This window comes from Cuculus canorus, chromosome Z (genome assembly GCF_017976375.1).
Source record: "Cuculus canorus isolate bCucCan1 chromosome Z, bCucCan1.pri, whole genome shotgun sequence".
In the NCBI taxonomy this organism is placed as follows: domain Eukaryota; kingdom Metazoa; phylum Chordata; class Aves; order Cuculiformes; family Cuculidae; genus Cuculus; species Cuculus canorus.
The window spans coordinates 12324635-12352048 of NC_071441.1; the positions used below are offsets into that span (position 1 = coordinate 12324635).

Below are 27414 nucleotides of genomic sequence, written 5' to 3' on the forward strand. Positions count from 1 at the left end.
AAAACTTATTCTCAGTTCAGTCTTTGTCATCGCTAGTAACCAGAATCCACTTTCAAATTAACTTGGAAATGAGTTCACACATCTGTGTTAAGGTTGGACTTGCTACTATCATAGTGTTAATGCAATGCCACAAAACTTTATCTTAATACAAGGTTGCGTTTTGCTGTTCAGAACCTGTAAATGGTGGCAAATTGCATCATGCTTGCAACTGTTTTGTTGTTTTCTCTCATTGTTTGACCAGCTTAAACTCTCATCAAATTTCTTGCCATTTCAGGTTTTTATAGACAAGTGAGGCTGTGGAGTCCACTGAAATTTTTTTCCCTCTTTGGAGTTAATTCTGAATATTCTGCTAATGTGTTTCTGTGCTGTTGAACCAACTCGGATTTATCCAGTACCTCTCTTGTTATCCCTCTGTTAAGAAATGGTCTTTATTTTTTTTCTTCAAGGTACTTTACAACTTAATTCTGATCTGTGTGATTTAACTAACCATGATTGGAGTGACTTTTAAAAGTGTATTGGCTGTTATGCTTTTTGTCCTTTCTTATGGATTCTTCCTGAATATGTCCCTTCTCCTTTGGTTTTCCAAGCCACTGGGAGCAGAGCAGTAAGATTTTTCTAAAACAAGAAAAAAACCCTGTTTCTGTTTCTTCCTGTCAAAATCTGCTGTTAGATGTGTTTTCCAGTTCTGTGATGTGGGTGGCTTTTAGTTAATGAATTCATAAGAGGGTCAATAGAAGAGGAATTTGGATTAGAATGTTGTGTGCACTGCAGAGAGACTGATTTCATCCGTAGCAATTACTAGATTTGCTTTATGTCCAGACACCTAAGGGTTAATGGAAGCTGTCTTCCTCTGTGGGCTTTGTATGTGAGAAATCATCTTTGAGATCGGAAGTAGGGTGCATCCTGTTCTAAGTAATGGGCATCATCTGCCATAGAGCGGCAGCTTCTGATGCAGTAGGAAGTTTGAGGTTCATCCTGTGAATCCTCAGTTACTTTTTAAAAGCACTGAGATGCTGAAAGACTCATCTAGATTGATGGCCTTTTTACGTATCTTAGGTCTCAGTTGTGTTTTTTTTACCTGTCTAGTCGTTATTCAGGGTTTGTATTAGAGGTTGATATTCATTGACAATTTTTCTACCATTTTTTTTTAAAAACATTATATTGCACATAGCCCCTTCTCACTTTTTGCTGAGGCACTTTGTTGTATTGATTGCTTCAGAATTTAAAAGGTCTACCAGTCTGTTTTGTATACTTTAGCCCCATTCCCTCAAGACCTTTATAAATGTAAAGTATTAATTTATAGGCAGGTAGTTGACTTTGTTGCAAAAACATGAGCAGCACTTGCTGAGCAAGGATGTTTTCTAGTTAAGAAGACCGCATCCTGTAAATATTTCTTTAAGTTCTAAGCTTAGAATGTAGAACATAGACTGCTAACATAGTCACTGCCTGAACCATAACTACTGACTGTCTTCACCTCTTCTTGGTTCCCTGGAGGTATTTGGCATAGTTAATATTTTTAAAAATTATTTCCTCCTCTCTTCTTCTTTTCTGCACCAGTTATTCTTTCAGAAAAAAAACGCCACCAAAACTGTGAGATGAAGGCAGACTAAATTATAAAACGTGACTCATAGGAATGAATTTTGCCACCAGAATATGCTGTTGTGAGCATTAAGCTATGCTTGCATATGTTTTTTGATACTAGGAGAAAAATATCAATAATAATAAAGTTATCACCTCTACTTTTAAAGGAGTTTTCATTTAGAAAGCCTATGACTGAATGTACAGTCTTACATGCTGCTCGGACAGTAGTCAGTGTGCTATCTCTTTTCTTAGCTTCATAGGTGAACACTTGGTATTGAAGGTCAGTGGGTTGATTAGCAATCTAATATAATTAGAAAAAATCCGCCCTGATATCTTGCAGGGTTAGGCTTTTTGAGTCACCTAGTGATTGGACTGTGGTGTGATTATGCAAACTCTAGGTTTATTAAAAGGCAGGTGTAAGAGGAAAGTGAGGCTTGCACTTTCTGTAGCAGTCCCTACGTTGATTTAAGCACAACAGGAGTTGACTTGCCTTTTGAGTTCCAGTTGCTGGTTTTGGAATGGTCTTTCACTTCATCACAGTAAATGTGAATGTTGCTCTTTTATTCATCACTGATTTGATCCTCAATAATCCTCCATAAATGAAGTCAGAAGCGCAGTTAAATCTAAGCCAGTTTTGTCTTTTTTTGGGCACATTTAAAGTGTACCGTCCCCTATCTTTCCTGCTTTTTTGACATATGCAGTTTGACATCTGGTCTTTGTGAGTAGGCTAGGAATTTCATGCGTGTCTGTAAAATAGTTTGTAATTGCTGCAGGGGTGGGAAATAACCAGCTGTGGTAATATTTGAAACTAGAAAAGGAAAAGAAGCATTGAAGTCAGTCCTTTTTTTTTTTTTTTTTCTTTCTCCTGAAAGCTGCCTTCCAGAGCACTTACTCTTGAGACTTATGTATTCAGTTTCTAGTTCCTAGGGATTTCTTGTGGCTTTATATTTTTGATTGTCTGTTGGCCAAAATATATCGGTCAACAGTATTTGAATGAGGGATGCTCTGCTTTCAAACAAGACCCCAAGGCTAGTGTGAATGGAGAACTGGCAGGTAATGCGCAGTCAGCATGATTAGTAAACAAGTTCATATGTTATGTGTTATTGCTGGTACAGTGGTGCACTTATACTATCAGTGACTGACATTTCTGAGATGCCATTACCGTGTTTTATTTTTTCCTCTCAGAAGGGCAGTGTAGAACCACTTTCAGTCATGGAGGGATGAAAGGTGCAGCATAATTAGGAGCTGGGAGATGGAAAAACAGGAGGCATTGGGGTTCATAATGCTAAAATCTTGTGGGAAGCTTGCCTCCTGGGTGGGTAGGTGCTGCCTGACTGTGGCATAGGGCCTTGTACGCTACAGGAGTCCCCCTTGGGTGTCCTGTGCTCGTCAAGTGCAGGTGACAGAGCTTCTCATATTTCTCTCCTCTCTCAGAAGGGCCAAGTCAGTAGGACGATGCGACATTGATGGGTGCGAGATAAACAGAAACAGATTTTCCTGTGTTGGCACTATTTTTTTAAGACACTTTGATACTGTGCTCATCTCTGCTGCTCTGAAGAGACTGGAGTGAAGTGATGTGGAAAAGTGCTAGTGAGTTTATGTCCCCTTTTAAATAGAAAGGGGGGGAAAGTATCCTGGTTCCTATAGTCTCAAGTGAAAATTTCTTGAAATCTGAGTTTACGTTACTGTTCCTGCAATGCATTTCTCAGAGCCACTGCATGAGAAATGCTTAAATTGAGTAGTGCTGCCTTCTTCAGTTACACTGGTCTGAGCAACAGTTACTTCTGCAAGAGACACTTTGCTGGGTTGCCTGCTTATTGTAGTAGCAGCTTGTGGAATGGGTAGTTCTGAAAGCATCCTTAAGGGGATAAGAAGCTGTTTCTCATTGCAGTAGCTGTCTGTTTGTATGTCCTGCTCTTTAATCTGCAAAATAACTTCATATCTTCTGGTTGATTATTAAGTATTTCATGTAGCATGTCAGAGGAGATAGTGATTTGATGGAAGGTGATTTCTTTCCTAGGGTGCAAGGATGCAAACAAAGCTCAACAGGATAATTCCCAAATTATTTTTAATGGCATATTTGAGAAGATAACTGGTATGTTAGTTTTTCTTTCAAATTGTGCAATACAAATATCAACCCATGCAGGATCTGGAGACTTGAGTTTTTTCCTTAAGGTATTTTCCATATGGTGATCTTGCGCGAACTTGGGAAGAGATACTGTGACGATATTAAATTCTCTGGACTGAAAGATTTGGTTTCATAGGATAAATGTGGTGGAGGTTTGTGGGGGGGTTTTTTTTTTGGTTTTTTTTTTTTCTTCCACCGCTCCTAGAATCAGAATATACTAGGATTTCTTAAAAACTGCATTCGTGGTCTGGTTAGGAATTAAAAAGTGAAGTGTCTATGGACCTTGCAAATGAGCATGAAACAATCATATGTTTTCTCATGTTTCCTTCATGTGTTCCTTTATGAGAGTCTGTCTGTAAATAAGAATCTTGAGCATGGTAAATCTGAAATGCCCTCAGGTTCAGAATCATGTGTGTTCCTTTTTGGCGTAACTTCATGTTTATATTCCTCTCTGGCCTTCCAAGTGAGTATTTGGTTGCAATACTACGAACTGCATTCACTTCTTCTAGTTTAAAAATTATCTTCCTACTGAGGGTTTTCCACTTAAAACATCAAGTAGATTTTTATTTTTTTTTTTGATGCTGTAGATAGTCTTGTTTCTTTTGGGGAAGAGTTGGAGAGACTTTTGAGAGACTGGAGTCCAGTTTCAGTGTCTTAAAAACACTGGGCAGAAAAGGTTCATCAAAGATAAACGCATAGGTATTTTTACTCTTATTTGTTCTTCTCTGTGATTAGAATAGGACACTGCTTTTTAGGTGTATGTATTTATCTATCTGGAAGTAAGAGGGAAGATAGATATTTGAGATCCTTTAATTTTAAGATCCAGAATAGAAATGACCGTCTCTCTGAAGATCATAGGTTTTCTGGTATCAATCTTGATACTTGCATATAAACAGCAAGTCCTGCATGCTGAAATTATAGCTAGTACTGGAACTAAGTGTAATGATACTAACAAACACTGCTAAGAAGGGTGCCCTCCCCTCCCCAGTATCTAGGATCCAATGTCAATGACTGTTTAGCTTGTGTGAAAAACAGTTCAGCTACTTAGTGGCAAGTACTAAGCTCAAAGTACTGCACATTGATACCCTCTCCTGTCAATCGACTAGCTTCCAGTAAACTGAAATTACCTGCTAACCAAAAAACTTTTTACTGACACTTTGAAGGAAAGTAAATGCATATGTTTAAGCACTTCTTACTGACTTTTAAGAGTGGAATGAATGTGTCAAAGCAATTTCTTGTAACATATGCTAGCTAATTTGGGTGTGTTGCCTGTAATTATTTTCCATTTGTCCCACTTAATGGAAAAAAAAAAATCAGATACACAAAGTATTTAGTAGCTTTCAGAAAGTAATTTCTCTTTATACCAAATTATAATTTTTTTGTATGTACTCCCAGTAATTATATTCATGAATTTGTAAGTTCGTATTTTTTTCTTACTTTTCCCTCATTTTGGACTATGCATTTAGCTAAGCTATGTTTAAAAGAAATCTAAATGCCCTTTTTCACGGTAGGTGGAGAAAATGGAAAGGAAATAATCATGTAGCAGTAGTAGAATGTTTTTGTGTTCCTTTAGAAAGCAAAATGCAGGGTTTTATACATAGATCTACTGATGCAGTAGAACTGACTAATGAATATCTCAAACAGTCCTTTTAAGTGATAATTTTCATTGGTCACTGCTATCAGCAATTGCAGGTATATTGCTGAGATAGTGGTGTGATGATGCTTCTTGGCTTTGTGTGCAACTTGTAATTAAATGGGAGTAGTGTCCATTATGATGTTCTGTCTGGCACCTTCCTCCAGTAAGTCTGCTCAAAGTGATAGGTGGCCTTGATTTTATGCATTCAATAGGACAAATCTGTCTAGTTCTGAAAAGTCCTGGTTGTTCGTAACTGTTCTGAAATTAGTTATAACTAAAGTGGAAGATGGGTGCTTTTTCATACAGTGGCCTACCTACTTTGAGTTGGAATTGTTTCTTGGTGTTTAATTAAAAAATAGGACTATATGATAATGAAAAATCTGGAATTAAGCAGTAGCCTTAGCTCTACTTAATTTCTAAATTATCATATTGTGGGAAAAACTTGTATTAGGAGAAGTGGTGCCAGAATCAATCATAGAATCATAGAATACTAGGCTGGAAGGGACCTGAAGGATCACAGAATCACAGAATCACAGAATCACAAGGTTGGAAAGGACCCATTGGATCATCGAGTCCAACCGTTCCTAACACTCCCTAAACCATGTCCCTAAGTACTTCATCCACCCGTTCCTTAAACACCTCCAGGGAAGGCGACTCGACCACCTCCCTGGGCAGCCTGTTCCAGTACCCAATGACTCTTACTGTGAAGAATTTTTTTTCTGATATCCAACCTGAACCTCCCCTGACGGAGCTTCAGGCCATTCCCTCTAGTCCTGTCCCCTGTCACTTGGGAGAAGAGGCCAGCTCCCTCCTCTCCACAACCTCCTTTCAGGTAGTTGTAGAGAGTAATAAGGTCTCCCCTCAGCCTCCTCTTCTCAAGGCTAAACAACCCCAGCTCTCTCAGCCGCTCCTCATAAGACTTGTTCTCCAGCCCCCTCACCAGCTTTGTTGCTCTTCTCTGGACACGCTCCAGAGCCTCAACATCCTTCTTGTGGTGAGGGGCCCAGAACTGAACACAGTATTCGAGGTGCGGTCTCACCAGTGCCGAGTACAGAGGGAGAATAACCTCCCTGGACCTGCTGGTGACCCCATTTCTGATACAAGCCAAGATGCCATTGGCCTTCTTGGCCACCTGGGCACACTGCTGGCTCATGTTCAGTCGGCTGTCAACCAGCACCCCCAGGTCCTTCTCTTCTGTGCAGCTCTCCAGCCATTCTTCCCCCAGTCTGTAGCACTGCATAGGGTTGTTGTGCCCCAAGTGCAGGACCCGGCATTTGGTCTTGTTAAACCTCATCCCATTGGTCTCGGCCCAGCAGTCTAGCCTGTTCAGATCCCTTTGCAGAGCCTCCCTACCCTCCAGCAGGTCGACACTTCATCCCAGCTTAGTGTCATCTGCAAACTTGCTGAGGGTGCACTCAATGCCTTCATCCAGGTCATTGATAAAGACATTGAACAGAGCTGGACCCAGTACTGAGCCCTGAGGAACTCCACTTGTGACTGGCCTCCAGCTGGAGTTAACTCCATTGACCACCACTCTCTGGGCCCGGCCATCCAACCAGTTTTCAACCCAGGAGAGTGTGCGCCTGTCCAGGCCAGAGGCTGACAGTTTCTGAAGCAGAATGCTGTGAGAAACTGTGTCAAAGGCTTTACTGAAGTCCAAGAAGACTACATCCACAGCCTTTCCCCCATCCAGTAGTTGAGTGATTTTGTCATAGAAGGTGATCAGGTTAGTTTGGCAAGATCTGCCTTTTGTAAACCCATGTTGACTGGGCCTGATCACCCGGTTCTCTTGCGTGTGCTTCATGATAGCACTCAAGATTACCTGTTCCATGACTTTCCCTGGCACTGAGGTCAGACTGACAGGCCTGTAGTTCCCCGGATCCTCTCTGCAACCCTTCTTGTATATGGGCACAACATCAGCCAGCCTCCAGTCTAGTGGAACTTCCCCAGTCAGCCAGGACCTCTGGAAGATGATGGATAGGGGTTTGGAAAGGACATCCGCCAGTTCCTTCAATACTCTTGGGTGGATCCCATCCGGCCCCATAGACTTGTGGACGTCTAGCTGGGCAAGCAAGTCTCTAACCGCCTCCTCTTGGATCACGGGAGCCTCAATCTGCCCCTCTAACTCTTGGATTTGTAAACAGAAGGAACAACTTTCTTTGCTATTAAAGACTGAGGCGAAGAAGGCATTAAGTACCTCAGCCTTGTCCTTATCCCCTGTCACTGTTATTCCTTCTGCATCCACTAGAGACTGGATATTCTCCCTCGTCCTCCTTTTCCTGTTAATGTACTTGTAGAAAGACTTTTTGTTGTCTTTCACAGACTTAGCGAGTTTTAATTCTAGTTGGGCCTTGGCCCTCCTGATTTTTTCCCTGCATCATCTGATCCATTGTGTCTTGGCAAAAGCATGATGCAGACAGGATAGCCTGGCAGCCTGTCCAGCCAAATCTCAAGTGTCCTGTCTTGGGGAAGATCTTTGCCAAACCAAAGATCTTTCTGCTGAAGATGTGTAAAACTTTCCTACACCTCTGCTGCCCTTAACCTTTGGCGTCTAGCTTAACACTGATGACTTGTAGCATGTTTGCCAGGGTAGTATTTTTTTTTTATCTTAATAATTATCTTAATAATTTTTTTATTAAGATAAAAAGAAGTTTTGAGTTTTTGACTTAGTAACAAGAAGTGGTAAGTGGTCGTGGGAAATATATTGCAGTTGTTAGTGAAGTTAAAACAGTGTCTGTCTTCAATTTCTGTAATAATATCTTACTTTTCAGTAGGGGGAATGAATGAAGGGTGGAGAATTCCAGTCCTCTTTTGCAGTCCTAAGATAATGGTTAGATAATCATCTTTTATGTAATGATCTGTGTGATTGTCAATTGTTCATATAGCCCTACAGTTTGTGTACTATTTCGTTTGTTACCTGAGATGTAGAGGAAGGATCAGTGATTGAAGCAGTAATGTAACTACAAAATTCAAGACTTGCCAGAGGTAATCAGAAGTTCAGTCATGTAGTCTGGAGGATGCAGCATGTTCACCAGTCCATTGTCTGTCTGTAATGATACCACTTAAAGCTCAAATTGAACTGAAAGCTTAACCTTCTGTGTAAGACTGCAAGACAAGGGAGGAGGAAGTTATTCAGCTGCTGTTAGTTAAGAGCCAAGAAAGCTGTTTCAGTCTTTACATCATAGAGCAGCAGTTCGTAAATAGGGTGTGTATGAAGGGAGTTGCTGGCCAGATATAAACTCGATTTAATACGATACTTATGTTAGCATTTTTAGTCATACAAAAATTTTGGCTGTGGGGGCAAAAGCAGTAGGAAAACTTCAGAAGGAACGTTCCAGAGCCACTGCTATAAGGGACACCAACCATTTCTTTTTATTCCTGAATGAGCCAGGAAAGTAGCAGTATAGTTATCAACACTGGCATCCTTCAGAGTTTCTGGCTGTGCTGGCGATGGCACCATGGGGAGCTGATACCAGTAGTGTTTTGGAAAAGGTAGCTGAGATTGTTAAGCAGTTGTGTTGGTGTGGTGATTTTAGAGTTAGCTAAATCTGAGTGCTGTGGAAGTGGCAGAAAGTTACTTCAATGATGATTTTGTTGCTGTTCTTTGTCTTGGAAACTTTAAGACTCATGAAACTCAGTTTTGCGTCTGTATATTGAATGCTTAATGAAAACAGTGTGCTAATTGATACCTGATCTCCTGGAATCTTTTTCTTTCAGGAAAGATTCCGCTTATCAATTTAGATACATGGATGGATTAGACATAATTTGCAAGTGTGTATGTGTAATGTGTTTTAAAAGCGGATGACAAAGCCATTTTTCTGTAATCTGTCATCCTCTCTTTCTTCTGTGTTTTGGCACCTTACTTGAACTGGCCCTGAGAAGCCTCATCAAGATGAGGCTATGGGTGTGTTCCATGTACATTTTAGACTTACTGCATTATTCCAGCCCACTAGCCAGGACCACATAATAAAACATTGTATCCTCAGCATTTAGGGTGTATGGCACTACTCCACAAAAGCTCACCAGGCAGAGTGGGCTACTCAGAAACAGAACAGACTACTTGTAAGCAACTGTCTCCACTCTTGCCAATGGCTGTGGCTGCAGACTTTAATAAAACCTCATGTTAAGCTAAATGAAAGGCAGCTGGCAGGTCCAATTAAAATAATTGCAGCTTTTTTTAAAGCCTCATCTGTTGCAAGGAGTTGTATTTCCCCTTGAGGGTTGTGGGAATATTTGTGACAGTGTGGGTGGTATAAAGTCTCTTTCAGAGAATGTGCTTGAGACTCGCCAGAACAGTGTGCTTTAAGAGGAAGTAGTCCAATTGAGGTCCTGCACATAACTTCTTGTTGGTTTTGGTTATGTTTTGTTTCTGTTAAGGCATTAAAACTGCATTCATACAAGGAAGAGAAAGGGAGCTGTTTTGTACTCAAGCTTGCTAGCAGTGTATATGTTTTGATTTTGGCTGACCTAGAAAGAGGAGATGTTAATCAGTTCTACCTTTTTTTGTGTTTTGGACACTGCTTTCTGTTTGCGTTGCTTTGAGATTTGGCAGAGGACAAAAATGAATAATTGTGGAATGGTGGTTGTTGGTGGTAAGCTATATTACCACTTCTGTGTCTTCTGTGTTTAATCAATGCGTGGATTTGCAAGTGTCTTATTTTTTGTGCAAGGTCCCTTATACCCCATCATCTTGAAAGCGTTCTTAATTCTTGTTCACAGATTCATGTGGATGGTTTAATAAAGTCTGTTCTGCATCCTGGTGAATCTGTGGTCCAAGTTCAGAAACTAATTTGGATTCCTATGGTGTGAATTGGCAGTGTTGGAGTGATTTGGGTAGGTGATTGTCCAGGTGTGTTTAAAGAGATGAGGGGAAAGATCTTTTGGGTGTCCCTAATGTTTCGGTTACGCTCCACAGTACTGATATCTTCTCTCGTCCTCGCATCTCAGAATGACAAACTTATCTTTTAACTGCTACTTGCCTTGAGCTTGCAGGGAAGGTGCACAAGAACTGTGGATTATGGTTGCTTCCTGGAGAGAAGTGCTGGGCAATATTCATTGCAGTGGTACAGCCTATCACACTTGGGTCACAGATCATGGCCTGTGTGTCTGTGGTTGTAACGTTGATATGGATTGCTGTCAGCATTTGTGTATGGGCAACTTGGCTTCCATTGCTGCTGCTATGACTTCCTGCATTATTAGTTTACTTTGAATGCTACATAATGCATGCAAGGCAGTGACCCGTTTTGTGGTAATGTATTCCGGTAACTCCATACAAATACTTCAGACCTGGGTAAGCTAATTTCAATGCTGTTTTCCTGTGTAGAGAAGGGGTAATATGATTGTGGGGGGTTTTTTTGTTTGTTTTTTTCAGGGTTGGTGATTTTAGTTTTTTCTAGTTGCAAGCATGTACTGCTTGGTTCTGTATGTATGTTACATTGTTGGTGGTGTGAGACTGAGATTTCTTGGGGGGTGTGAGACTGAGATTTTTTTTGTTTAAACTTACTTTTAATCCCATAATTCAACCGCAGATCTACATAGCTCCACAAAGAATTACAGGGGCAATGTAATCAGAATTATGAGACTTTTTTTAGCAAGTGTGTGGCCTGTTTGAAGTGTTAAAAAATTCTTTATTAGGTAACAGTATGTTTTGGTCTTAGTACACTGGAGTAGGATCTCCAATAGGATAAGTTTGATCTTAGTATGCTCTCTTAGTCCTATTTAGGACCATTGAGGAAATGCTTTTTTCATGACACTGTCTGTATCTTTTGTTCGGTTTTGATTCAAGAATGTAGGTAGAATATGCTCACAAATATTTGTAACTATCCTCAGAAAAAGCTTGATTTCTGAGAGGAAAATATTTTAAATAGGAAAAATACCATTTTAAATGCTTAACTGTGTTGTAGAAAGTATGTGCTTGGTATTGCAGGTGCTTTATGACATTTAAATTAGGAACCATTATGAAAATACGATACAAATGTTGGAACTTTTGCTTGAAAATGGGTTTATGGGGAAAGATTTGGTTAGTAAAATAAGAAGGACAAGAATATTTGTTTTAAGGAGCAGGCTTCATTTTTTCTGAGGCAAAAATGCTAGTTATATTTATTAAAGCTACTTGATGTTCTGTGTGAATGCTTCAGAATTGTGGTTTCTATAGAACCTTGGTTAGAGCGATTTAGATAAAGTACCTTTTTTTTTTTTTTCTATTAAGTGTCCGAGATTTTCTTTCACAAATTTCTTTCTCAGTCCTCTGGTTAGTGAGTGGTACCATGAAGAGATTGTCACAAAGGAGAAATGATTTTATCACGTGGATAAGCTCTGACTTATTTGCTGCCAAGCTAACAATGACAAAGCAGGGAGTTCAGGCAACAGTGCACAGCACAGATTTAGAAAGGGTCCTTTCCTTTGTTATGCTGTTCATATTGTTCAGTAACATTCCCTAATATTTATAAGAAAATAGGCTGATACATGCGTTTGAATGTTAGGAAAGATTTTATATTGAATTACAATTTTTGTTGTGGATCTGCTTGTTTTCACTTTGAAATGTTTAAATCTTACTAAGATAATTTAAATCGAATGGTTAATCTAGAGTTTATTTCTATTGCTTTGCAGTTGCTCTGATGTCGTGTTTAGACCCTTTTCACTCCCAACTGTTGGCTCATTGGCAGACTTAATTAATGAGCCTTTATTGGAGGAAAAAATTACTAGCTAAAAAAAGCAGGATTGGGAAGCAAATGCTGGGTCTGTGATAGGGTTGTAATTGCTAGCAGATATTCACTATCTGAACTGTGAAGATTGTTATGATGAAGTGTTTACTCTAGGTATCACAAGAGACCTAGTAAGTGCTTCTGATATTTTGTGTTCTCTTGCATAGAGGCTTCTTACTGCCACTTGAGTATGTGTTCTCCAACTTCTCAAAGTTTTGTAATGAAGAAGCTTATGGAGAAGGTGCCATAATTTGTCATACTGCTAGATGCTCTGTTAGCACACTTGATAAATGCTTAGGTCAAACACGAAGGTAATGTATCAACATATATTAACAGGTACTGAGATAACATGGTGAACATACAGACCATAAATAAGTTCTTACTTGTGTATAGCTGAAATACACGAAAGAAACTTTAAGACAAAATCTTAAATGCTAAAACGAGATCTGTTTGTTTGTTCTTCACTTGTACAGAGTATTGTAGCTTCTTTAGCAATGAAATAATATTGCCTATTTAGTCTTCTGATTATGCTTTATTTGAGGATGCGGTTCTGAAGCTGTGTGTAATTAGACTCAGTTTAAGAAAATCCTATTTCGTTGCCTTGCTATCAGGACTTCCACATGAATAAAGAAAATAACATTGGTTAAAGAGGCTTGCCCCCCCCCCCCCTTCCATCCCATCCCTTTGGTGTTCTTATGGCTCCTTTATTTCAATAGTTTTTGGATGTGTTCCAAGCTTCTTATATAAGCTTTCATTTGCATATTTACTCTGTGAGCCCTCTTGCTGATTAATTTCTTCTTATAGCAATAATGCTGGCTCAAATCTCCCCCTTCCTACTTCTATTGACAAGTTCTGGCAGGAAGTGCCTGCTCAGACATATATGGGGTGGTGCACTTGGCAGTTCACTTCAAGAACCCATTGTTCTATCTGCATGGTGTTCCCTGTGGCGCAGAAGAGGTATGAATGAACAATCTTGATAGGTGAAATGATCCTCAGGCATGTGGACATTCAACAATATAATATTCTAGACTGCTTTGGTGAACGTTGTACTAGTTTGAGGATTTATGAAGCGTAGCAGTTAGTTTGTCACTTAAAATGTGCACACTGCTAACAGAGTCTAAAACAAGATTAGGTTATCAGTAGGTTGGCTTGTTTGATAAGCTTCCTGATTGTCTCATGGCCAGGATTGGATATTCAAAGGAAAACAATATTCATCCTGACTACATCTAGACAAATTTGTTGATTTTTTTTTTTGTTTGTTTGTAGAGGCTTGCTTTTCCATTGCATAAGCAGTTCTTGGATCATGTTTGTCAATTTGGCAACTAGCAAATAAAAGAATGATTACTGTCACTGTTGAGACACGACACGGTGATGTGGAAGCAAGTTTCCACGGGCTGGCCGGCCCTGTAACTTCAATAAAGAAACTTGCTTCCACATCACCGTGTCGTGTCTCAACAGCGACAGATTACGCCGTACCATAAATGCGTGTGGTGGTTTCAGAGGAAAAGTATGCAGAGCATACTTCTAACTTATTTAAATGGTATGGCACATTCTGGCTTCCTCTTCGTTTTTCCTTTCCCCTCTTCTTTTCCAGCTACATTGCTCAGTGGAGTTAGAATTAAGTGCTGACTAATTTATGCAAGCAAACTTATTTTTGACAGTTGTCTTTGAAGGTCTTGGCAGATGCAGTCTGCTGCTTCAAGAGTGTCTGTGGCCATTTCTTGAGTTAAGGCACAGCTTCTATGTCACTCGTACCTCATTGACCATTTCCTCCTTTCCTTTCTTGTTTTCCTTTTTTTTTCTTTTTTTTTTTCTTTTTTGCCCCTCATGGATACTTTCTTAATGATGTAATTGTTTCCATTATAATGTGAAACTATTCCCCCCCCCCCCCAAGTAAGAAAGTACCATGAGGCAGAAATACCTAGTAAAATGCTTTACTTGCAGTGATGTCATAAGCAACTGTGTGGAGCTGTAGTGTATCATGATTTGTTTTTCTGCCAAAATACCTTCTTTTATATGAAGCTCAAATTGTGCAAGTTTACAAATATAATTATGCAAGTTTTCGTAGAGTACAGATTTTTTTCAGAACTGTTACTATGTCTGGAGAGACACAGCAATGGTATGGAGAGCTGTGCAGTCTGAGGAATTACAGGACTCCTCATCAGGATGAGAAATATTGTCTCACACTAAGCAGAGTGGCCTATGAAGCAGGCCAGTTTGCAGCTAGTCAGTTTGCACCAAGTTCAGACCAAAGAAACTTGGGACACAAAAAACAAGAAGGATGAGTTGCTTTTGATTTCTAAGGAAAGGGTAGTGTGACAGAAGTGGTGCCCAAGTAGGAATATCCAGTTACCATCAAGTTGTCATCCTGCAGATTTCATGTCCATCAATATCTTTAGCCATCCAAGACGGACAAGCTGTCCTTCAGGGGGATTTTACACCAACTCAGTTGGAAGACAGTAATGTATAAATGAACAAAGGGCAAGTGTGCTGTGTTTTCCAGAGGTTTTTTTTCCTGCTAGTGAGCCAGTGAGAACAAGAGCAGATGATGATAAAAGTGAGCTAGCTGACACACAAGTGGTGCATAGAGGTGAGTTTTCCTATTATGAAGCAGTAGCTTGGTTTTAGGGCAAGAAGAGATGACAAATTTTTCTCTCAAAGAGTAACTTCAATTGAACATCAGTTACAGAGGAGAGGCAAATAGAATAGTTAATAAAGTGTGTACATAAAGAAAAAACTTATAGCTTTATTCTAATACAAAACTAAGATATTCAAAATGCTAGTCAAAGAAGACTGATAAATAATAAGAATGAAGTGTTAGATAATCAGTTTGGAGGTGTCTCCTCTCCCCCATGATCCATCTGTTGAGTATCTTTGGCTCTTGGTAGAAAGAATGGTATGTTTGATTATAACTGCTGCCTCTAATTTAGAAATGACAAAGTGAGGAGAAAAGAGTAGTGCTATTTTTATTAAAAAAACCCTTTATTTATTTTTACTGCTAACAACAACAACAACAAAAAAATACTATTGGTTAATTAGTATTCTCTCTGGTAAGCCACAGCATAAATAGCTTTCTGTGGACCATCAGATTGCAGTCACGTATAGAATGACTAACTCCGTAAGTACAGAAAACTTAATTTATATGTGCAGGTGGTCTCATACTGTTAATGCTGAAATGTTCTTTAAAAAAGGTGGTGGATGCAATAGTCTTAGAAGTCAGTGTAGAAGTATTTGGAGTAGCACCTGACATTAAAAGGTGCCAAGTACCAATTGCATATTTAAAACCTCTTTGTGTTTGGTAAAATAAAAAAGACTATGAATTGATTTTGATTGTACATAATAAACGTAAAATATAATGAGCAGCATTTCTTTCTTTCTTTCTGAAAAGGCCACATGGAAGCCATTCAGACAAATTGTCTTTATAGAAATTTGTTTTCTACTTCGGTTTTAAAGGGAAATCAGTTAAAGGGTATTTTACTAGCTGCTTGGGAAACAAGAAATCTAAAGCAGGGTAATCTAGTAGCAAGAAGTGTCAATCTACTAAGGAAACAAAGGAAAAAGAGCTACAGCAAGGAGTTAGGGGTTAGAAGCTGAAGGCTGTAGGGAGTGAAAGCTGCAGGAAGTCCATCTGAAATGTGTTGGATGCTAATGTTAGGGCCACTGAAGTGCTTGAGAATGAGATAAATATACCAGGCTGCTGTTTTTCACATACTTAACAGATGCATTTCAGTTGTGTGGCAGGGTAGAAGATGAGTAGGAGACAATCGAGAACAACTTGAGGGACAAACTTAAAAATCTGACTCTTTTGTACGCTTGTTCAGCAGACGAGTGTCTCAGGTTTTTTTTATTTCTGGATTGCTCAAGAAATTGTAGGATTGTAATTCTATAATTAATTTGTTTCAGCCTGATTTTAAGTTAGAGGATTCCTGGTTTTGCTGGTATATCATGTGAAATAATTCTCATGTGCTCTTCCTCTTGGACAAATTGCTTATGTGAGAAAAAAAGCTTTCTTTTGTGTGTTCCTGTTGCTCTTTGCGGACATGAAACTGCTTGATCTGCCTCTCATCCTTGGCTAGCTGAATAAACCTCTGTAGTGTTTTTGCTACTCTCAGGCTATTTAGAACCTATTCTGTTGCTCAGTTTAGATGTTTTTGTGGCTGCTGATGGTCTTATGTTCCTTCCCTACCATTTGTGCTAAAATACAGACTTCAAGTAGAAAGTATTCCAGACTTATACTAAATTTCTATTTACAGTTACAGATGTGCTTACACTAAGGAGCTGAAACACCTCCTCTCTAATCCAGAGGAAGAACTCTTTGAAAGCATGAAGGAAGTTTCTGCAGATGTAATTGAGCTAATCAGAGCACAAGGGGAAAAACTACCCCTTCTTTCAGTTGTCACAGAAATTGCCTGACTATTGCCTGACTGTTGCCTTCCGTCATTGTTCTCAGCACATACCAAGACAGAATTGTGGGCTGATTCCCACAGTTCATTTATTTCATTGTTATATTGGAGGACAGTCAGACCTTATGATTTCAAGAGAAGAAATGCACTAATAAGAACATGATTCTATTTTTGCTTGCTACTATTTGGAACACTAAGGAGACAGACTAGGTAAATATCTCTACTTTGAATTTTCTAGTTAGAAAGCCTGAATCCTTGTACCAGCTGCTGGCTGTATTATGCATGTATTGGTACAATTGCAATATGTGTAATGAATTTTAATGTGTTTAAGAGCAGGATGGGTAAAATAATTTTATTTCTCAGGAGGATGATTGGTCTTTGTAATGATGTAACCTAAAGGAGTTTTAGTAAACAAACCAGAATTGCCTATCATGATTCAACGCAAATATGGGATAAACAACAAATTGTATGTCTTCCCAGGCAGGTTCAGATAACCTAAATGGATAGAGGAGCATGTGATCTGGGCTGTGATGGTAGGAAGTATTCGTTAACTTGATGTTTGCACATCAGCAGCCTCCTAATTGTCAGGATTTTATTTTTAAGCTTGTGAAGACAAGAGATGAGGAAGAATATGAAGGATTTCATATTGAATAAGTCGTATACGTGTGACAGTGTTGTCAAAAGGTGTTTTCAAAAATTGATGATGATAGAAGCTAAGTATTGACTGCATAGGAGTCTCCTGCTTGATTTTGTTTGAGAAATTAGTTTGGAAAAATAAATTGGATAAGATTATTATTTCTCTAATACAAAAAGGGGGAAATGGAGGCACTTAAAACAGCAACACAGTCAAGCAATGTCCTAGAAATTATTTCTGTGGCAAATGGTGCAGTTTTGTGTGTTGAGAATTTGATTTGGGTGCTTAGGGCAAGGGGGGAAATGCAACTACAGGAACTGAAGGGAGAAACAACTGAGGAGGGTTGTGGGTCAAAGTAACAAGCAGGATACTGATGATTTCCACAGACGTAATCAAGGCATGTGATAAGAACAGTTGGTGGTGGTGCCTGAGGTTAAGTTCTGTTTCCATATGCACTGAATTTGGGTAGGCAGTTCCCAGAAATGCTCACCTGGAGCTTTCCTATGAGATGGAAGAGTGTCAAGAATGCTTTAGTGTTAGAAATGTGGGATTGCAGCTTGAAGTGAGAAAGAATGTACTAAAAAAGAGGAAGACTGGCAGAGGAGTGAAGAGAAATAAGTTAGCCAACAGCGCAAGAAGTGGAGATGGATTGTGTGAGAAAGTGGAAGAGAACTCTTTTGGGGCTCTCACCGTGATTAAGGACTTCTTAATTGGAAGGATCATCTGTAGGGCAGTACTAGGTCTCTGAAAATCTGGAACTGATAGGAGACATGTTTGCAACCCACACAAGTTTTTAGTTTCACTTTTTCTCTGTTTTTCTTTATATTCCTTTTTATTTCCATATATCTTTAAGAGTGAAAATTTTGACTGCAAGTAAGATCTTCTTTTTTATATTTCCTTCCTTTTGAAGCATGTGCATTTAAAGCAAAGTACTGAGTGAGTGGTATTAGAGATGTGATTTCTTCGGGGAATGATTACCCAGGCATTTTTACTTATAGTGACATTTAAGTTTAAGATTCATTAATCTTAGACTAGTGGATGTTAGATAAATTAAGTCCTGCCTCAGTATTTGCTATTTTTAGTTTACTTACTGGTTTGCCAGGTCTAATGGAAGCTGTTGAGAGTGTTCCTTTCTTTTTAGCCACAGTGCTAATAGTATGACTACTGTCTAACTGCTAGCACTCATTCTGATCTACATTGTTATTGATCATGCTTTTAGCATTTATTCTCAGCACAGTCTGTCATTGGTGTGAACACCAGACTTGTTAAATGCAAGTCCATTATTTTCTTCTCTAGATATATGTAGTTTTGTGGGAAAACTGGACTATGTGTACACTGTCTTAGAGCGTGTGCGTTAGGACTGTTTTGCTTGGTTTCATCCATGATATTATCAGTCAGTCTCAGTTCTGATCCTTTAATAGTATTACAATGAAAGCTGATATCTAGAGAGGAATTAGTCTTTTAATCTTGCTAGTTATAATTTACTACTGAGATTGTTTTTTCCCTCCTAGAAAAAAAAATTAGGACTTTTTCAGCTGTTTACATAGATGACTGATCTGTTAAGAATCAAGCTGTTGGAAAATATTGGCAGTGTCTTATTACTAGGCAAAATATTGTATAGTGATGTCATCTAGTGCAGTTTAATAAATTACCCTTTTTCTCTCTAAGAAGTTAGAATTCAGTAATCTGCAGGGAAACAGATTCAAAGCTGTGAAAGCTTTGAATACTGACATAAATTTTCCATCCAGATCTTATATTGGCTTGTTGGATAAGATCTGGAAGATCCAGAATGATTGAGATTAGATTAATCAGGTATCAAATTGTTCTTAGATCATCCTGTTTTCTTCTTCACTTGGAAGTAAGAATGGAGTTACATCTAAAAATCCACCACTCCCTATGCCTCCAAGCCCCCTTTGGTCGACAACCAGATCTAAAAATGCATTTTGTATATTGGTGAAATGTACTGGAATGGGCAGCTTTAGTAAAAAGGGTTTTGGAAGGTACGTGAATATAGTCTTCAAAATGCATTTCAGGGCATGCAGTATGATAGCACTGCTACCAATATGTGAAGAGAACATGCCTCCAGGCAATGTGTTTCTCAAAGATGACCCTTCAAAGAATGAGAATTTGAGAATGAGGAGAAACTGACTGGTGATTTGCAATCTATGCAAAACCACCAGTTTCTGCCTGTTGCATTTGGGCTGCTACAGTTTAGATCAAGTTTAATAAAAAAACATTAAGAATTGAGGCAAAACAACACTCACTATAATCTCATTACCAGAAGGAACACAGCAATCTCATGTCTGGTTTGTTTTTTTTCCAAACACTGCCATCTTCTACTCAGGATTTTAAATAACTATTGTGTTCTTGCTTTTTTTTTAATATTCAAAAGCTATCACTGCATTGGTTACTTCAGTTTAATCTGCAGAAGTGTTCGGGTTTTTTAGACAAAAAAATAGGACCATTTTCCAATCAGTTGAATTCAGCATGTTAATTTTCTTAAATTTTTTGCAAGCTGAGGTTTAAGTACCTTGCAGGTCTGTGATTTCACATGGTAGAAATCCTTACTACCTTAATGAACTGTTTGCCTTTTATTTTAGGTAGCTGTGGTCCTGGACTGGTTTTGTGTGTTAGTAGATGGTTATAATCCTGTTACATAGTAATAATCCAGGAAGTGTGTTTAGCTCGGTTCTATCCATTAAACAAATTGCTCCTAGAAAAATGTAAATTTATTTTGTAACAGGCATTTGAGTAGCTTTTAAATTACGTGGTAAAAAGTGACAATCTGCTCATCATTGATGCTCAGACAGGTAGTGAGGAGATCTGACAGCAAGCCAAGGCTTACGTGTTTATAAATTGGCTCAAACCATGAGATTAAGTAGTATTAGTTTTTTTCAAGAGTAATGTGATAATGTCACGGAGAAGTGGATCATACCTCAGTGGCAGATGGCACCTGCCTATGTGAAGAGTAATAGATTAAAAATATATATTGTTTTGGCATTATATGTTGTTAGTCACAATCAGGAGCTCTTGTGGTTAGTTATGAAGTTAATACCGGTTCAAACAGGAAACTTCAACTTCCAGTAAGACAGCTGTTCAGTTGTTCGTGCTTACTAAAAAGTTTTAATACCGGACACTTGCCTTGAGAGTATATTCCTTCTTCAAATCAGTGTATTTTAAAAATTCCTCTCTGTCTGATTCTGCTTTCTTCCCACTCTGCTATCTAATTTCTGGTTTGAATATAGAAATATGTTATTGCTTCTGGTTTCTTCCTTTATTATTGTTTATAGGGAACCATGACATTCAATAATTGATCTTCATAATGTGCCTGCGGGGCGAGTTAATGATATGCTATTTTGACAGTGGATTGATGTGCACAAAAATTGACAGCTGAAGCTGCAGAAAGTGTCTGATACTTATCTTTTTTTTCTCTAGATGTAGCTCAAAAAGCAGTAACACCCTAAAATTTTATCTCATTTTGTATGTTAAGAGCACAGCTGAGTTTTATTTCATTTATAGCTATGGTGTTTAGCAGTTTTGTAAGCAAGTTCTTAGATTGCTGATGGTAATCAAACTGGGTCAGTGTTGTGTCCTAATTCAACTTTGTAAAGCAGTGTGGAACAGAATAAATGCAGAAGGAAGTAAAAGGTTCATAATAGCAATTGTTAATTGGAAAGTCATGCTTGTAGATGTGTGGGGGAAAAATTACATCTAAAAATAGGTTTAAGTGTTTCTTAACTAGAATTGCTCACCTCTGCCCTTGAAGGAAAGGGAACTCAGGAATTTATGTAGCCTAACAATGACTTGGCTGGTTGAGTGAAGTCTATAATTAAGTATACAGTTATAGCAACAATTTGCTGTTGGCTTATGCTGTTTTTCAAGTAATTTGAAATCTCCGCTATGCCATAGAATTATTTTTCTGAAATATGGGAAATGCAAACGGTAATCAAGTTCCTATTTTCTAATCTATTTCAGACAACTACTAGGTGGTTATTGGCTTTAACAATTTAGTCCGGTGTATTTTGTGTGTAAGTGGATAAATCCAGGTGTAAAGCCTCAGGTGGTTAGCAGTTGAAACTGTGTTGCAGAATTTCCTGGGCTAGCTGGTAATAATAAAAAACACAGACACAAGACCTTCATGCATTTGGAATGCCACAAGCATTCAGCATTCTGAATTCTGTCCATGCCTAGGTCTCTGCTGCAGCAGGTATTTACAGCTTTTTTTTTTTTTATTTTTATAATCAGAAACATCTCTTTGATCCAATTTTGTACATTAGCAGCAGCATACATGACAAAGCATGTGCCTGACAGAGGAGGTACATCCAGGCTGCATGTGTGAGTAGGTTTTAAATGAGGGGAAATATGCCATCTTTGCCGTAATTGTTAATGAAGTATAAGTAATAGGTTGTGCATTTTGGGTTCTGGAAACAGATGTTTAAATGTTGTCCAGAAGGACTTGAATCTCGAGTCATTTGTATTTTAGGACAGGAGTGTACATTGTGTGACACTCTTTGGGTCACTCAGATGGATCGCTTATACTGGGACTTGTGTGATATTCACAAATGGCTATTGGGAAATTCAGTACGTGCTTAAATACAGTGACCAGAGTCTTTGCCAGAAGTTCTTACTATGCTTTCTCTTTCTTTCATGCTTGGTAGTCATGCTCGCTTTAGAATCTAGATGATTTTTAATCTTCCATGATTTAAGTAGTTAACAGGTTATCTCTGTTAGTGAGTCAGCATCTCCGCAGTGGAATAATTAGCCAAGCACCCTCACAGAAGTGTGAATGTTTTGTGCCATCAGCATTTTATAAATGCCCATGGTCCCTATAAGACATAGTGCCTTATTTCTTCAGTATTGTGCAATAAACTTAGATATATTCCTCCGTTAAGTATGTCAATATCTAATAAAAGATGTGGGTGTGGTGAAGTGGAGGAGGAAAAGGTGTTTGTGAGGAATGGCAGTAGGGAAAAAGAGCTAAATGTCATGGTAGTAGCATCATGTGAGTGAGTCACGTGTTTCATTAGGATGAATCTGTCCTTTCTAGGAACGGTGGTATGCTTTCTGGTGTAGTTTAATATGTGTGTGTGAATGTTTGTAATTAGAAATCCTACTACCAATTAAGTTAGTATGTTATATCTCTTACCTATCGTTATTCTGTTAGTCATTTGTTTCCCAAATTTTCCACTTTCCTCCTCTTTCCCATCATCAGCCTCTGTTGTGTTACTGTGAAAGAAAGCTGAAGTATGAGCACGTTTGCTGTGGCTAATAAGAATAGGTCTGGAAAAGGAGCTGTCACTGTCTGGATCCATGTGCTGTTGGGAAACTCTTAAGAACGAAGAGGGTGGAATGGGGGAAAGAGTGAAAATGATAGGGGTCACAGACACAAAGGGAGAGGGTACCAGATCTAAATAGTTTTCTCATGGCTTTGCAACGCCTCTTGTTGCCAGATGACACAGGGATATCCAGTCCTCTCTCTCTGAAGTTGTTGTCAATTCTGTAGCAACAGTGGAAATCTTTGGCGTGGCTGACGGTTAGGTGAGAGTTGTCATAACCTACAAAGAATGGGAGTTTTGCTTTCTAATGCCTAGACTAGAGCCAAGTTGGACTCCCTAGTTACTGCTAACAACAAGCTTAGCAGTAGACTTAACTATGCCTTGACATGTGGCTTGGCATGGCTACTCACTTCTAGTCAATGAGTTAGCAGAAATGTCACTTACAGGAAAGTAACTTGGTAGAGACTTGTGACAGTGCATGGGATGCGTACTGCTGCTGTTTCGAGACTTACTGGTTTGGTGGTACTGAAGCATGGACAGCGAGGTCAAATTTAGTGGTCCAGGAAGCTGTGTCTTCTTGACCAAAGATCTTGAGTAGCATTCTGGTTCACATGATTTGTTTCTTATTTTTTGGATTTTGCATACTTCTGTTTTGTGTACTACAGAAGAAACTAATTAATGTGAAAATAGCTTGAAAATAGATCAAAAAACCTGCTTGTGTGAGAAAAAAAAGCAATTAAACATCTTTTTTTAAATGGTTACAGTGTTTAAAGGTGTTTGAAGAGGTTGGCTAAATTTGAAATGCTTGGCTTTGGAGCTTCCTAAAATTCTTCATTTTTAGCATTAAATTTGGAGTATAAAATCAATGTCATGTCTCCATTTTCTGCATTTTTTTTCCTGGCTTGGTCTCTGGCTATTTGGGCTAGTGCAATGACATCACAGAAACGGAGCCAGTAGACATTAATAAAGGTTTAAATAGAATTGTTAGCAACAGTATAGTATAACAATTTACTCCTTCTCATATATGTGTTCTGCAAGGCAACGTTGGTTTATAGAAATTAATAATTTACAAGTCTGTGAACATTTCATCTACTTTGAATATACTACCTATCTCCTGTAAAGTAGTAATAAATTCCAATGGAATAGTGATTTCTCTGATTTTGTTTTTGCCAATTGATATAAGCCATCTTGGTTCTATAAATGGATTTTACTGCTATTTCTGTTTTCATGAGATGATACACAATTCTTCATCTCACAGAAATTCCAGTATCACAAATCCATGAATGATTGAATTGATGTGTGATTATTCAGCTGCACTAGTAAGACTTGGTGTTCTGGTCTGAGCTAAAGTAGAATAAATTTTCTAACTTTTCAGCTAAGCCTTGTTTAAATAACTCCATTTTCTGAAAGTTAACTGCAGGCTTTTCAGTGTTTCTCTCTAGAAGTGAGGACACGGGGCATTGATATGCAGAAGGGGCGTTACTTGTCTCCCTAGGAACCAAAACAATTCTTCAGTTGGTGGAGTGCTGTAAGTGAAAGGGGTGGAAAGGGTCACACCTGCAGGGAGGAGTGGGCAGGGCAGGAAACTCCAAACTGACCAACAGCGTATACCCTCCCATACTCAGCATAAAACTGAGGGATCATGAGTGACAAGCCCTTTTCTTCAATGGCTGGCATCTAACACTGACCTCGTCTGTATTTTTGCCCCTGATCCCAGATCCAGGTGTTTCTGAAGCCAGTTACCAAGTTCAGCTCCCTCCTGCTGCTGAGTCCAGCCTAGGAGGTCCCTGAGTCCAGCATCAGGGGTGGGGGTAGATTTAGTGTATTTGCGTATATTTTTGTTATTTTCTTATTAATAGTATTTTCCTTATTATTGTTTCATTAAAGCTGTTTTAGTTTCGAGCCCACAAGTCTCTTCTTTCTCATTTCCATTTCCCTGGGAGAGGGAGGTGGGATTAGGATCGCAAGTTTTTGTGTCTGGCTGCCAGTCAGGCTGGGCTGGTGCTAAACTGTGATGCTTGCAATGAGTAACTCACATAGCAATTACGTAGACTAAGTAATTTTGCTAGAGTGAAGGAAAGGAAATATCTATCTCCGTGGTTCATGAAAAGCACTAAATATCAACTTTCTCCCCTGAGATTGTCTCCAAATGAGCCAACTGGCCTACTTGCTTCTGTACTTGCTGACATTGACCTTAACTCAAAAATAACTTGTGACTTTATTGCATCTAATGTTGAAGTTGGCCCTAATTTGGTGGTGTTAGTGCATTGGACCACATGACCTGGAGAGGTCCCTTCGGACCTCCATTGTTCCACAGTTATGATTACTTGGGACAAACACTGTAAGATAGTGCTGTATCTTGGTGGTTCTAGGGGTAATACTAGGTTTAAGGGTAATTGACAGTCACAATATGATCACTGTCAGAAGGCCTAGTTCTTGCAAAGAAGTATTGTAGGAATAATCTAGTAACAACATTATTTTGTTTTTATAGAAGAACTTTTCTGAGAATATATGCTGAGGTTTATGCTTTGAGAAACAGACATTTTGATACATATGATTCCTTGCAATTTTAATAAGAGTTGCAGAAGTCCTCCTAGCTGGTATATGTGCATTATAGCAGTTTTTTCGCTGGTGAGGTTAAACTCAGCTGCATTAGTCATTTCTGCACTAATTCCACTACTATCAAGGGGGATTTTCTAGATCTAGGTATGTTTATTTTGTTGTAAAAACCACAGTTTCCCCTTGGAGCACTTAAAACAGTGAGAGTTTTTGCATCTAATCCACACATGGGAGTGAAATAATTTGAAAATAGTTTCTTTAAAAAAATTGAAGTCAAATTTTCAGTTTTCATTTATGCCTCAGAGATACTTCTTTGGCCAGTTTCCCCAGAGGAAAACAATCATCAAAAAAAAAAATCAACATATTTGATCTATCTGCATATATGAAGGTTTGAATGCATTTTCTTAACAATCTTGGCCAAAAGTGCAGTTATGATATTATAAGTAATGAACGAAGTTTAATTTTGCTAACCTCCCACCACATCATTCAGTTTTAAGATAATTAGAAATATCTCTAATAGACTTGTAGGTACTCTGGCAAAACAACAAAACTCTTAATACTAAAATGTAATTAATATAGCAACTTAGCGAGTCAGGGACCTATAAAAGTGCCTTTTCCATGCCATTGTTGTTAAGCATACCCATATCCCTTAATAGAACACTTCTGAACTGCATGTCCCCTGCTGCATATCAATAGTGTTGTGAAATACAGGTTATTTTGGGGTGTGCTGGAAGCAAATGCAAATCTTCATGCACTTACTCAGAATGCTCCATCATCTGTCCTCTTCCTGTGAAGGATTCTGGCGGTCAGCAGCTCCAACAGCATTTGTGCTCGGAGGTAATAAATCTTCAGGTAGGTCAGTCTTCCACCATGTTAAGTAATGTGTCATAATTAACTTATGCTCCTCCACTTGACACCAGTGGAGAGATCTTGAAGATTCTGAAGCTTGTTAGGTTTTTGTCAATGAAACAATCCATGCAGAAGAGTTTGTTTCTTTGCTTCACTTTAAACATCTAGCTTTGGTTCAGGTACCAAATTAATGAGAAACAGCAAGATGTGGTGATAGCATCTGATTCTAGGGAAAACAAGATGCACTCTTCCTTGAGAATGGTCTCTGAACCCTGATCCTCCCCTCTTGCCCTTTCTTGTTCCCTGTTGTGGGAATCCAAGATTAACGAAACTGATCTACAGACCTTGCTACTTTGTGTGAAATGTCTATTTGATTTCAAAAGGAGATAAATATTTTGCCAGCTGTGGTTGTTTTATTTCCTCAATCAAAGTCGTCTGCTATTTTTTTTTCAAATATAGCTCATTGTAGGGCACACATTTCTGACTTGTGTCCTTGAATAAGGATCTTGTCAGTAACCACTGACAGTGAAACTTTGTTATTATTGTTGTGTGTTGAATGATTGTGCACTTCTCTGCATGCTCCCCTGATACTCTTAAAAATTATTCTGCTTGTGGGTATCCTTGTGCAGGCAAAACTTGCTTTACTGGAACAGTGATACTAATTGTGTGTAGTTGTACTTCATGGTCTACTTAGAGCCCTTCGTCTTCCTGATCCCCGTTCCAAAAGGTGAAAATATAGCTAATCTCATTGTTCTTGGTTTGCAAGGTGGATTTTAGTGCTGCACTATGGGATCTGTTTCTGCTTAATGTACGTCTCTGCTATGGATAATCTTGAATCAATCTAAAATCCTTTTAGCTAAATTTACTCTTTCACTGAGCATGAGTGGATATTTAAGGGCAAACACAGATAATCTGAGTTCTGCAATATTCTCCTCGAGTTATTTAAAGAAATAATTCACTTTTTTCTGTTTTAACTGTTAACAATGGAGGTTGATTGTCGTTGGCTGAAGGCTGCCTGAAACATCTCTGAAGCAAGCCATTTTTAAGATATTTGTTTCCAACTCTTGCTTAGATGACGAGTGTAAATGTGAAACCCCATCTCTTTTTTTTTTTTTTTTAAAGGTATTGGAGAAAGTAGAAAGTGCTTGGGGATTGTTCATTGTCGTTCAGCATACCAAAGTGTAGCCCTATTTCCTCATTTCTTCTGTGAAAGCTTGCCACTGGTCTCCTGGTTGCATCAGTATCCAAAATCTTCCATAAGTAATTGGAAGAATGATGAGGATTTGAGGTGAAATGTAACTGTGTGAAAATTATAGGAAAAAAGATGTTTATTGGGGCAACTGCAAGCCTGATTTGCCTACGACCAGTGGTGAGCTGGAGAAGTGAGCAGCATCCAGGGTATGGTGAAGTGGCCAGAACACCTGGAGTGGAGCAGACTGGCTGTCCGTCTGGCAGGCATTTTCTAGCAGTGGTTGGACTATACCCAAGGAAGAGTAAGAACAGGATGAAGACATGATAGTTCCCACAAGTACTCTCCCCATACTTAACTGAGGGATTTTCTGCTGAGTGTTTTTGATTGGAGGAGCCTGACAGATGATCAGACCGAGTCTAATGTGTTTGCTAACATGTGTAAAGGAGGGTCAA

At 38.8% G+C, this 27414-nt stretch overlaps 1 protein-coding gene across 7 annotated transcripts in view; it reads left to right on the top strand.

Moving 5' to 3' along the window:
* The window catches only part of ERBIN (erbb2 interacting protein), a 119088-nt gene that overhangs the window by 13343 nt on the left and 78331 nt on the right, over positions 1–27414 (top strand). Inside the window, exon 1 of one of the 7 annotated variants that reach the window (XM_054053842.1) lies at positions 25712–25773. The exons of the other annotated variants lie outside the window; for them this stretch is intronic. The gene's annotated coding sequence lies outside the window, so the exon portion shown is untranslated. Of the gene's footprint in view, positions 1–25711; positions 25774–27414 lie in introns of those variants that run through there. 7 annotated transcript variants of the gene reach the window in all.